This window comes from Cornus florida, unplaced genomic scaffold, assembly GCF_030987335.1.
Source record: "Cornus florida cultivar Cherokee Brave unplaced genomic scaffold, ASM3098733v1 CherokeeBrave_3.0.0_Hap2_Chr04, whole genome shotgun sequence".
Taxonomy (NCBI): Eukaryota; Viridiplantae; Streptophyta; class Magnoliopsida; order Cornales; family Cornaceae; genus Cornus; species Cornus florida.
In genome coordinates this window covers 51,326,750-51,341,387 of record NW_026775574.1, presented here as the reverse complement: position 1 = coordinate 51,341,387, position 14,638 = coordinate 51,326,750, and positions in this window count along the sequence as shown.

The following is a 14,638-nucleotide window of genomic DNA, read 5'->3' as shown; positions in this document are numbered from 1 at the left end:
GAAAATGCAATTAAAATAAAACTAAGTTGAGATAGGGATTTAAAAGATATGAAGAGAGGTCTTAGGGTGTTGGAATCACCACTAAGCTCGTGTAATTAACCACTTGCTTTTCATTAATGGGGAATACATTGTTGTGAACAAAATGCGACTACCAATTGCAATATTAAGCATGGATCATCTAATTTAAGAATGAATTGTCTACCTAAACTAAGTGTAGCACAACCCATCAATTTTAAGCATAACCCATCTAACTAGTAACAATTGTAGCACACATCAATCTAGAGAATCATGGAATTTGCAATAATAAGCCATAGAATATCTAAGCAAGCATAAATTATCTACCTACCTACAAGTATGAATTAAATTGTAGAACAACCCATCAAGCATAAATATAAACCATTAAATTAATTGACAAACCCATTCAATGAAAACCCATGCTTAGCCATCACTAAATCATTAATTAATCACACATAGATATGCAACCAACATAGAGAATCTAGTGTAGAGATCAATTCCCCAAATAATCACACATAAGACAACATGTAATTAAAATAGAGAATCATAAGGAAGAATTAAATCAACAATTACAAAGCTAGAGCACTAATCACAACAATATATATATAAATTCCCAAAAATAGAAATACAAGGGTTTAGATTACACAAGACTTAGGACTCATCCAAGCCCTAAGTATAGATCTATCCAATCATAGAGGAGGTGGATGTGGTCATGGAATCAAGCTCCAAATATGGCTCCATCTTCTTCTTCCTCTTTTTTTTCTTCTTCTTTGAAGCTCTAGAGATGGAGAGAGAGAGTTGTCTAGAGATGGATCTTGAGATGTGCCTCCACTTCCCTCTTTTCTTCTAACCCTAATCTCTAACTTTTTCTAGAGAGATAAAGTAAAATTACAATGTAGAATTAAAATGATAAAAAGCTTCTTTACAAAATGGGTCACTTCCCTTTATATAGAAGGTCATTTTCTTAGTCACTAAGTCAGGAATATAGCTTCAAAAATATCTAATCCCGTACTACTTGGTAGGTGGACTTTTGGGCGCACACGGGAATAAGACAGCTCGCTGCCAGCAAAAGTTCGATCGATTAGAGAAAAGTTCGATCGATCCAACTTTGATCGATCTCAAAAAAAGCGATCCATCTCAGAAAAAGTTGGATCGATCCAACTTGGCAATTTTTCAGCATTAGCCTCCTTTTGCTCCAAATCAGCCTCTTTTTGCTCCAAATCATCACTAAGACTTAGTTTGACTCCAAAAAGGCCTTAAGAAACCATTTTTAGCCCATTTTAATATTATTGACCTGAAATAGACAAAAACACAAATAAGTACTAAAATAGGAAAATAAGATAGATAAAGGTCCTAGAATAGTTAAGCTTAAGGGGTTTAAAAGCGCACTTTTCAGCGCTCATCACACCCCCAAACTTAAATATTACTAGTCCCTAGCAATGAACTGCGAAGTAAATGAATGAAATGAACAACTAATTAACTATGAACTAGAAAGCAATAAATGGATAACGCCACTTTCGTAGGGAACACGATTGCACTTAGTATATGTAACAAGCCTTTTAAACCCCTAGGTTACCCTTAGTGGACGAGTGAAGTCTCGTGAGGGTTTCCAGAAATGATACCCGCAAACATTAAGCTCATTCTCACAAAAGAGGCACCAATATTACAAACAAGCATTGGGAGAAAACTACCTCAAGTATGCAATTTTCAAACATTTCTAAGCAATCTTCCAAAATTTCAACATCAAGCAAGCAAGTATGGTCCTCCACACATCAAGAAAATGATCATGTAAATCAAAACAACTCTAGAATCCTTTTTGAGTGGTCTGGCATCAAATGTGTTGCTATCTAAGACAACTAAAGAATTAATCATATCCTTACCCTCAAACTAGCACACAAATCTAGTACCGATCATCAAGCCAAAAAGTGGACCTTTTATTAAAACTTTATTGTTCTAGGTGCGCTTATTCTTTGCACTCGATTTTTTCTTTTTTTTTTTCTTTTTTTTTTTTTTTTTTTTTTTTTTTTTTAGGATCAAAGATGGAAGCATGGTGTAATGTGTTGATCTATTAAGCTTTCTAGCGATTCATGAGATCGAACGTTAAGTCAATGACTCCCAAACCAGACGGCTTTAGGGCATTAGGCGTTCAAACACCTCTACGGATTTACAAACTCAAATCAACTAGGCTACAAATCAAGACAACCTCCATCTAATCATTTCCCACTTCTCACCATTTGGAAGAAGTCATCACTTTTTATTACTCTTGCTTTTGCTCTTTTTTTTTTTTTTTTTTTTTTTTTTTGTAATCAAGTTCAATTATTAACCTAGAGTTTGGGCCCTCCACCTTTCGGCGCAAGAAATTCAGTGCTTGATGAGGCTAGAATCCCCGCTACTTAGTGAAAAGGGGTTGTTATCAACCTTTATCAAGAATGAAAGCTTTCAATACACTACTAGCCCAATTGGGATATAACCAATTCAATAATCAACAAAGCATGTACCCCACAAATGAATGTTAGTGTGCGCCTGTACTAGTGTAGAATCCTAGAATGAATCTCAAAACAATCACAAAATCAAGATGATGTGGATCACAAATGCAAGCAAGATATCAATCTTTCGAAAAATTTACTCATAAATGGCATCCACAAGGCATACAAGGAGTATTGGACTCTCAAGTCAAGCAATTTTTAAATTTTAAGCAATATAATCCTCAAAAGATCAAAATCATCGCTAATATCAATCTCAAATCTCAATCATGCAATTAAGTCTTAACTTAAAAAAAATTTTTAGACATAACAAATATGTACACAAACAAGAATTAAAAGGCAAGTAAATAATAATGTAAGAAGAAAAAAAATGCAAGGAAATAAAAAATGCAAAGAATAATAATTTTTTTTAAATTTTTTTTTTTTTGAAATTAAAAAATTAAAAATTAAGAAAAATTAAAAATTAAAGTTAAACAAAATATTTTTGGATTTTTTTGGAAAAAAGATAAAAGGAAATAAAATAAAAGAAAAGAAAAAAAAAATATTTTTTGGATTTTTTTTTTTTTAAAAGTTTGAAATAAAAATAAATCTTGAAAGTAAAAATGAAAATAAAATAAAATAAAAATCTTTTTAGAGTTTTTGAAAATAAAATAAAATAAAATAAATATTTTTGTATTTTAAAAATATTTTAAAACTTTTTTTTTTTATAAAAGAAAAAAGAGTAAATAAAATAAAATAAATAACAAAAGTCAAAGAAGATAAAAAATAAAAGAAAATAAAAATAGAAAGAAGAAAAAGTCAAAAAGTCAAAGGGGCGAAGCTGTGATCGATCTTGACTTAGATCGATCACACCATGATCGATCTATGCTCACACGATGGGATAAAGTATGAAATTTGCAGTGCTTTGAAAATTTTTCTAAATATGGAATCTCGATCGATCCAATAATGAAGTTGGATCGATCGAAGAACTTTAGATTGATCTAGGAATGTTTTCGATCGATCTGACAGAGAGCTGAAATATGCTGGTTGATGCCGGCGCAAAATTTTTCTAAGTGTTGATACAGATCGACCGAACTTGATGTTTGGATCGATCGAAGGTCTTTTGATCAATCTAACTAAGAATTGAGATCTGAAGATTTCCTTGGATCGATGAGACAGAGAGTAATTTGGATGCAGGTTTGATGCAGGTATGAAGTTCGATCGATCGAACTTATGCAAAATGCTCAATTTTCAACATGAAAGTGCATAAAACCCTATGCTAAGCCTCAATGACGATAATAAGAATAAAAATTGAAAATTAGAAGAAAGAATGTACACAAGAACGAAAAATAAAAATAAATAATAAAAAGAAATGGGAGAGGAATAGAGTTGAAAACTCTACAAATACTAGTGTTTAACGTCTCTAGCAAGACGTTGGGCCAATTCACTAATCAAAAACCGGATATAAAGCATCCTTATTGATCCTCTTTTCACTTTTCTCATTTAATGTCCCACTTACAACAATGAAATCATCCTCCAAACGAATGACTTGGAAAGAAATGAAAGAGATGATATTGTTCCTTTCATCCACGGTCTTAAAAATAGAATCAATGATGAGCGGCCTTACACTTGGCAAGGCAAAGTCTTTTAAAGACTCAATTGGGATATCAAGAAACACATTCTCTTCATCCTTTTCCTCTTCCTCAAAAATCACCATCTCCTCACCTTCCAAGTTAGCTAAGGAGTCCATTAGAGAGTTTATTTCATTTTTGGAGCTTTCAAAGTTAAAACCACAATTTTTATACATTTCAAAAAGGCATTCCTCAAGAGGGTCATTGGAGATAATAGAAGGAAGGCCCTCTTCAATAAGTTCCTCCTCATTCTCTCCTACCTCAAGTGTGGTCAACATCTCCTCACTCTCTAAAGTAGCAATGTCTGAGATAAAATCATAATCAAAACAAGGAAAGTCCTCATTAATCATGTTATGCTCTATTGGATTAGCCACTAACTCACTTGCCACTTCCTCCTCTATACAAGATAGAGTGCTAGGCATTAGCTCACTTGCTACTTCTTCCTGACTCTCCTCATCCTCATCTATATACATTGAAGTTCTTGCCATTTTTTCATTTGCCTCTTCCTCCTCCTCTTGACGAGAAAGAATACTTGGAATTTGCTCAACTTGAGCTTCTAAATTGGCTAAAGTTTGAGAATGAGAATTAATAAGTAGAGCTTGTGAAATATGCACATCAAGTAAAGCTAACACTTTTTCTTCAAATCTGGGTGAGTACCTAGAAGGTGGTGGAATTGGTTCATCATAAAATGGTGGGGGAGGATAATAGTCATAAGAAGGATTAAATGAGTGATCAAGTCCATAATAAGATGATGCATGTTGTGAATTGGACTCAATCTCATAAGGATTAAAATATGGTGGAGAGACAAAAGGTGAGGGGAAGTAATTTTCCCCCAAACTTGGATCAAACAATGGCTCCATCCACATTCAAAATCTAAATGCAACAAATAATGGCCTCCACACGGGCCGATGCTTGGACAAAAATTTAAGCAATAAAATAAGCCTCAACAAGGGCTATCACAAGCATGCAAAGAAGTGAAACAATTAAAATACACGAGTTCCAAGAATTGCTCACAACAGTCCTTAAGCAACTTCAAATTTTAATATTAGCTTTAAGCTCCAATTATTGCTTCAAGTTTCAGAGTTTGCCTTCCTTGTAGTCAAGTACCTAATTGAACAAATAATAATAAGAACAAGAAAAAATAATATACAATGAAAAATAAAATAAAAATAGAAGCAATCGAATGAACACTATTGTCTAGTTTAATTCAACAAAACCGTCAATCCCCGGCAACGGCGCCAAAATTATGATGTGACCCAAGCGTGTGCACAAAATAATACACAACACTTTGAGTTTGGAAATTAGCATCAAGTGGGCATCATACTTTAAATTTATAAACCACTTAACACCTATACTATGTAGTATGAGTGAGAAGGGATCGTCCTGAAAGATCATATGTGTTGGAATTTAACTTTGACTCTAATATATCACAAGATTGTAAAAAGATTTGATGAGATGATTAAACTACTTCAATTAATGAAAATGCAATTAAAATAAAACTAAGTTGAGATAGAGATTTAAGAGATATGAAGAGAGGTCTTAGGGTGTTGGAAACACCACTAAGCTCGTGTAATTAACCATTTGCTTTCTATTAATGGGGAATGCCAATTGCAATATTAAGCATGGACCATCTAATTTAAGAATGAATTGTCTACCTAAACTAAGTGTAGCACAACCCATCAATTTTAAGCATGACCCATCTAACTAGTAACAATTGTAGCACACATCAATCTAGAGAATTATGAAATTTGCAATAATAAGCCATGGAATATCTAAGCAAGCATAGATTGTCTACCTACCTACAAGCATGAATTAAATTGTAGAACAACCCATCAAGCATAAGTATAAACCATCAAATTAATTGACAAACCCATTCATGCTTAGCCATCACTAAATCCTTAATTAATCACACATAGACATGCAACCAACATAGAGAATCTAGTGTAGAGATCAATTCCTTAAATAATCACACATAAGACAACATGTAATTAAAATAGAGAATCATAAGGAAGAATTAAATCAACAATCAGAAGGCTAGAGCACTAATCACAACAATAAATATACAAATCCCCAAATATAAAAATACAAGGGTTTAGATTACACAAGACTTAGGGCTCATCCAAGCCCTAAGTATAGATCTAGCCAATCATAGAGGAGGTGGATGTGGTCATGGAATCAAGCTCCAAATATGGCTCCATCTTCTTCTTCCTCTTCTTCTTCTTTTTCTTTAAAGCTCTAGAGATGGAGAGAGAGAATGGTCTAGAGATGGATCTTGAGATGTGCCCCGACTTCCCTCTTTTCTTCTAGCCCTAATCTCTAACTTTTTTCTAGAGAGATAAAGTAAAATTATAATGTAGGAATAAAATGATAAAAAGCTTCTTTACAAAATGAGTCACTTCCCTTTATATAGAAGGTCCTTTTCTTAGTCACAAAGTCAGGAATATAGCTCTAAAAATATCTAATCCCGTACTGTGTGGTAGGTGGACTTTTGGGCGCGCACGGGAATAAGACAGCTCGCGGCAGCAAAAGTTCGATCTATCAGAGAAAAAGTTCGATCGATTAGAGAAAAGTTCGATCGATCCAACTTTGATTTTCGATCGATCCCACTTTGATCGATCTCAGAAAAAGTGATCGATCTCAGAAAAATTTGGATCTATCCAACTTGGCAGTTTTTCAGCATTTGTCTCCTTTTGCTCCAAATCAGCCTCTTTTTGCTCCGGATCATCACTAAGACTTAGTTTGACTCCAAAAAGGCCTTAAGAAACCATTTTTAGCCCATTTTAACATTATTGACTTGAAATGGACAAAAACACAAATAAATACTAAAATGGGAATATAAGATAGATAAAGGTCCTAGAACACCCAAGCTTAAGGGGTTTAAAAGTGCACTTTTCAGTGCTCATCAAAGAACTTGTTCATCTTTTCCTCCATCAACCTTTTTGTCCACAATTCGACCACTCCTAAGGGTGGTGATTGCTTCGACTTGTTCATGAGTAGGCCCACTCGGAGGAGGGGCTTCGTCAATCACATGCATCCCTCTAGGATTCTCAAATGGTTGAGCGGGAAGTTTTCCCTTATCTCTTTGAAGAAATTGGTTCATTGAATTAGCTATTTGTCCCACTTGATTCTCAAGTTTAGCTATTGACTGAGTATGTGAATGAACCATTTGAAGAGTGGGCTGCAATGATGTCAACAGTTGCTTGTTAGATTCTAACATTTCCTTGTTAAGAGATTCCATCATTTGCTTATTTGCAGCGAGAATTTCATCAGTTGGAAATACAGGAGGTGGAGTAGAAACATTTGGATTATAGGGTGGATGGTAACTTGAAGAGGCTTGAAATTGCCTATTTAGAAATTGAGAAGAGGGCTGATTTTGATGCCCTTGATTTTGAAATGTCAAATTTTGTGGGGCGGGTTGCCTCCATGAAAAATTCGGATGATCTCTCCATCCCAGATTATAGGTATTGGAATAAGGATTATTTTCGGGCCTAGAAAACATAGCATTTGCTTACTTTTGATTGTTACTAGGAAATTGCTCCGGTGTGGGGCAATCTTCCGAGAGACGGAATGGGCTAGTATATGATGCACACACCACACTTGCTGAATTTTGAGACAAGGAAGGAGAGAGATGTGGTGCCATTAATTGATAAAATTTGTGAGCTATGGTATCCACTTGAGAAGATTCTTCCCTCAGTGTCTTTGGTTGACACAGATTGGTGTTATTTGTATCGGTTGAAGTTGGAGCCCTACGAGAATTATGTTGTAATGAGTTTTCACTCAAATTCTCGAGTAAGGTCCAAGCCTCATCCGCATTTTTAGACATGAATATCCCTCCACATGATGAGTTAACCATGAATCTATGTGGGTCGGTTAAACCATCATAGAAAGCTTGCACCAATTGTCATTTTGGAATTAGATGGTGCGGACATTTTCTAAGGAGGTCTTGAAGTTTTTCCCAAGTCTCATGGAGTTATTCCCTATCGATTTGTGAAAAGTTAAGAATGGAATGCCTCATTTGATTGGTTTTACTCACCGGATAGTATTTTTTTAGAAATTCTTATTACAGTTGTGCTTATGTAGTGATGGAATTTGCAGCAAGGGAGTTCAACCAATATTTTGCCCTATCTTTTAAGGCGAATGGGAAGAGATGCAAATGGATAGCATTTTCAGGGAAGCCTTTCAGCTTGTTGGTAGAACAGATTTCAAGGAACTCATCAAGATGCTTATAGGGGTCTTCATTTTCAAAGCCATGAAAGGATGGAAGCATTTGAATTGTGTTAGATTTGATCTCATATTGGGTTGCCTCGATATTTGGCATCACTATGCAAGAAGGAAAGGCATAAGTTATAGGGATGAAATGGTCCTTAAGAGTCATAGGTGCTACATTTGGAATTTCGGCCCTATCATTTTTGATTCCCTCATTCCGACATTTCCTTCATTTCCGGCCATTGTATTAAATTCAAGTTCAATTTCTCCTATATTTTCAGATTCCCTAAGGTTTCTTTTAAGAGTTCTTTCAAGTGAATTTATATCAATTGGGGCTTCAAGAGTTAGCAAAGATAATAACCTACGTCCCAACATCAACTACACATTTCACAACAAGCACAACACTTCTTCCCCATAACATCCATATACAATGTTCCTTTTCTCCTCAATTATCAACAAGACAGAAAATAAATGGCCTCGACAAGGACCGATGCTTTGTAAAATAGTACAACAAAAATAGCCTCGACAAGGGCTCCACAATCAAATATTTCTAATTTAACCACATGCAAGATATTCACAATTTTAAAACTAGAACTTTGAAAAACTTACCTGAAGTCCTCTAGACTTATGATATTTTCAGTTTTCCCTCGACAAGCCTTGAGTCCCTAGAATCCCACAAGAAAACTTAGAACATAATGTCACCAAAACCAACAAGAAAATATTCACAAGACACAATATTCACAATCAAACCAAAGTTAATCTTTGAACCTCGGTTACAAAACCGTTTGCAATCCCTGGCAACGGCACCAATAATTGATCAGTTGTGTCGATTACAATAATAATCAACCCTTTGCAATAACACAAATAATTGTAAAATAGGGTTATTGTACGGGTAAGTCGACTACAAGGATTGCTAGTTTATGGCAACCAAGATTGTAAAATCACTTTTAGTTTGATGAAAGAGGTGTAGAGTTTTTGTTTGGTTTGTCACTTAGAAACTTGGAATTAAAGATTGCATAAAACAATAAATTGAAGGAAATTAAGAGGAAAGAAATTTAGGTAGAGAGGACTAAGGAAGTGAATCCACTACCTACCATATAGACATGCTAGCTTGTGATTACACTTGGGAAACAAATTAAATATATGGCAATGATGTGTAACAATTCAAGATTACTACACCATCTTCAAGAAGTTTATAGATTTAAAAGTTAAGTATAATCCCTCAAAGCTCCACATGTTTGACTACCTAAGTTAGAGTGTAGCTTCACATATTTACTAAGCTAGGGACTATCAAACCCTTCAATAACTATGGTGAAAGCACACGGAGTCAAGAATCAAGAAAAATCCATCAAAGGGGGGCCCTAAGCCATGGACTAACAAGGTTCTCAAATACATGCCAATAAAAACATTTTCATAATCTCATTTCCATTATCACTATGAAAATAAACACAATATGATCATGAGAGGAAACAATCTAAGACAAGATAATCAACTCAAAATGATCATTTATAGACATTAATGTTCATTACAACATATAAAGTGTTATAGATTATGAAAATACCATATACTCAATTCATTCCCCAAATAAAAATCAAAACTAGAGCATGCTTACAAATAAAGGCTTCATCACCTCCTTACAAGCCTTTTATATATCAAAGATAGCCTCCCAACCACTCTAATTTTGTAGCTCACCATCCCTAGAAGATTGCAGAACCACACATTGGGTCAAGGGGACAGCATTGGGTGAAACAAAGCAGTTGGTGGCCTGCTGTCTGCAAAATGGTGGGCGCCCGCAGTGGAGGGAGGGCGCCCACAGGGTGTTAACATGGCTTGTCTACGGCACAAGGCGAGGGCTCGCAGGTAGTGGCGGGCGCCCGCAAATTTGCAAACTTTCTGCCTCATTTGGCGAACGCCCGCGATGCTTGGAAAGCACCACCTTGCATCTTGAACTGCTTTTGGCTTGGTCTAATGACGCGCTCATCGTGGCTAGCGCTTTTTGCAGGGATAACCAGGAGTTCAATGGATTACTAGCTTGGCCAAAATGAAGATCCCCAGCAAAGGCATGCTTTGATTCTTCAAGAACTCAACAAAGCCGTACTTTTAACTATCTTTGGGGCACCAACCTAAAAGTAAACAAAACACGCAAATCAAGCTAATATATACAATATGATCAACTAATGGACTTAACTAATGCAAAAAAGGGCGCTTGAATATGCAATATTCGGCGCTTATCACTAGCCATAACAATTTTCAATGTTCATACAAGCTTTCCAAAAAATTATTAAGTTGTGCAACAAGTATATCACATATACACAATGCACCAAAATCAATTACCACGCACAACCAAGTCATGGAATACACAAAAGCCATGCCCTAGGCATTCAAGCTACAATGGCATATTAAATGTCATATAAATAAAATGTGAATACTTACAAGTTAAATCATAACTTCAACTCATGGAATACTATCATGTAATCATATAACAAGTTCTAAACTACAAATTAAGCAAGAATACAACATTAAAGCCTAATTACCTCAATGGAAGCATAAAAAGGAAAATTCTCAAGATTACAAAGCTAAGCATTACTAGGTGAATTAAATTCCATACAAGGAAATAATTAAACAAAGTATTCAAGGCTCATTCAAATATTCTCAATTCAAGGTATGTTATTAAACATATCAAGGCCTACATTAAAATCATATTACAAACTAATTATACACTAGTTACAACTAGATAAATTAAACTTAATGCCAAGAAAATAAACAAATAAAATTTTCAAAACTTATTCAAATATTCTCTATTTAATACGTAGGATAGAACATGCCAAGCTCATCAACAATATCAAGTTAAAAATCCATTCTAGTGGATAGAACACTTAAAATAAAATTAATTAATCTAATTAATTTATTTTCTCTAGAATTTAAAACAACTCCAAATGTCCTCAAACTCACATATGTTAAAGACCATACCAAGTACTAATTTAATATCATATTACAAGTTGATTCTATGCTAGCTACAACCATGTGAATTAAATTTTCATAAAAGTGAAAGATTAAATAAAAGTTGTAATACTTATTCAAATCCTCCCAATTTAATATATGTTAACAAACATATCAAAGCCTAATTTAATAGCATGTCACAATTTATTTCCAAGATATATACAACCCCGAGAATTAAATCTTATCATTAGAAAATAATTAAATTAAATTCTAGAATTAATACAAAGGCATGCTTACAAGTTGTATATGCTTAGAAAACAATCAATACAACATAAATATAAACCTAAAACATCCCCTACCTCATTTTTGTGATAAAATCACAAATCCCCACCGAAACGAAAACGCTCCGAATCCGACGGTACTCCTAGGTTATGTCGGGGACTACGAGGGAAGCAACTTTAACCTTTGAGGCACCATGAAAATCCAAACCCGAACTCAAAACCTGAACTAAAAAATGATCGAAAATGATAAGGAAGAAAGGTGTGCCTCGCTAAGGCCTTCGATAAATGTTAAGGCACAACGGCAAAATACCTAAGGGAATAAAATTAAAATGAGAGAAGAAGAGTGGCATCCCCCCTTAGGCTGCCATGGCAGCTGCTGGTCATCCATGAAGAGGGGAGAAGGTCAAAAATGAAATGTCCCACCCCCCTTTTATAGGAAAACCCTAAAAGTGCCCCAGAAAGGCCCCGCCGGGTCCGGAAAAATGGAATTTGAGCAAACACGCTCAAACGGTGAAACTCCATGAATGAAAAAGAACTGAAATACGAGAAGATGAACAATGGAAGAAACGCCATAAAAAACTGAGTCCTGAGCAAAGAGATATGCCCCGAACAAGTTCGGCGGCAATCGGGGACAAAAATCCCTAAAACTGGGGAAAACAACCGGGAGGAAATTCTAAGAGTACACGACTCGATGAATGTGAAAATGAATCCCGTATGAGGATCCAGCCTCAAAATGCGGTATTTTGTAATAACTTTCGTTAATTGCACAATGGACCCTATAAAAAGGGATAACTGTAAAACTGCCCAGAATAAAGATATTTTCTTAAAAACCCTTGAAATAAAATATCTCTAAAATATATTTACGAAAAACACCCCAAGAAACAAAAATATTTGGGAAGAACTTTGCATCCATGCCTCTATGGACACCAGGAGCAACCAGAGTACTTTCCTACAAAAGTAAAGATACGTATTTCGTGAAAACCACTTAGGATGAAGGTAAATGAAGTCAAAACTCAACTCTAAACATGAAAAGTGAGGTTATGCCAACAAAGTGACAAACGAGGAAAAGGATGAAAAGTGCATACTGTTGAAAAACGAAAAATGTGAAAATGACGCGATCCTTTAGGGAAATTGTCAATCCAAAGGAAAGAGTCTCAGAAACTATTTCCGAGCACTCGAGACGACACTAAGTGACGAGTAACCGTACTCAGAAAAGAAAAAATAACGGAAAAAATTTATCCGTAAAAATTTGAGAAAAAAGAAAGGAAGGAAAATGACCGGGTCATTACATAGGTTGATTTCGCAGACAAAATCCTTGTAAGTCGGGGAGATTGTGACGTTTCACAATTTTTCATTTTACCATTTTTCGGGTATTTTTTTTATTTTTATGGAATTATTTATTTGTCTCTTCGTTTTACATGCTGAACACCGTAAGGTGTAACGTATGGGTCACGAGAGTCTTTTGGGGCATTTATTCGAGTTCAAGACTCTTAGAAATGCATTGTCAACCATTTTAGCATTTTTTTTATTTTCGGGCTAGGAGGTCCTTGGTGGGACCCGCACCTGAATTTTTAGCGCACGGGATTATTTTTCGGCATCATTACACATTATATATATATATATATATATATATATATATATATATATATATTATTAATTGGTGTATATTTGTGGGGCTATGTGCATAGATGTGTAGTTGTGGCATGTATATATATATATATATGCATATATAAAGGGGCAAAGATGATTTCTTTTTGGGCATGTGGATCCCACAAGGACATAAGGCCATTACATAGGCCATACTTTGGCTAATTTTCTACATTCTTTTCCTTCACAAACCGTCGCTCCACTTTCTCTCTCTATAAAACTTCATGTTTTCAAGCTTAGAGTCATCCTTTTCTAGTGGGATCTGATCTTTGCCATTGAAGGCAAAGTTGTAAAGCTCGACGTGAGCTACGAGGTGATTGGAGCAGATTTCCATTTGGAGGATTTTGGCATTTTTGAATTTGGGGTTTTTGGGAGTTTTTGCTTGATTTTCTTAAGGTAGGGGTTTCTAAACTGCAAGTCTTTAGATTTTTGTGAATTAAACTCCTATTTTGTGATCTAACATGTTTAGTTTATAATTTTTAAGCATGACTTCCATGTTTTGGGTAATGAAATGTATTTAATGACATGGCTATGTGAATTGTTGTAAAGATAAATGTTTAATACATGTTATACCATGACCTTCTTGTGTAAGATGTTATGTTTGTTAAGTGATAACATGATACTAGTGGTGTTGAAATTTTTTTTTCTAAGCTTGCTATATGATTAAGGTTTAAAAGCATGGGATTTCATGGCATTGAATTGCATGTTGTATTTATACATTAGCATGGGGTAAGAAAGGGGGAAATTGTTTTGGAAAAGAAATGAGATTTTTTTGGAATGGAAAGGAGATTATTTTGGAAAAGGGCTTGGAAATAGGGAGCGACATTTCATCTCATGGTTTTGCATAGCATTGCACTTATTATGTATGGGTTGTATGTGAAGGTGTGTGATGGTATATATTTCCCCAAAACGAGTATGACACCTCTTCTATGAGCCATTCTTTATTTGGATTCATGGGATCATTAAGGGGTGCATTTTAGGCACTTCCTACTAAGCCATTGTGCTCACCCCATTCTTTTTTTTTTTTTCAGGAGCCGTAAGGGAGGTAATGGGCGATCCACAGTTTTGTCCATGCCAGCGCTGTGGATATTTTTTTTATTAGGTCCTAGCTTAGTTCGAAACTATAATTTTGATGTAATCACTAAAACTGTAAGGATCATGTATTCATTGAGGCTTCTTGAGTAATTTGGATTCATGTAAGGCCTTCAGGCCATTTTGTTATATATTCAGGCTCATTTTGATTTTCGTTGATGTAGTAGATTCATTTATACTTTAATAAAATGTATGAAAGGTTTAATTATAATGTATGCCACCAAATGCATATTTTTGGGATGGATTTAGACCATAATCAAGGTTACAAATGGACTAAATGATGTCGGGGCCTCAAAACATCAAGTGCAAGCCTTGAAGGCCAAAGCAGACCCAAACCAGTCGACGTGCTGCAGGTTAGGCGTCG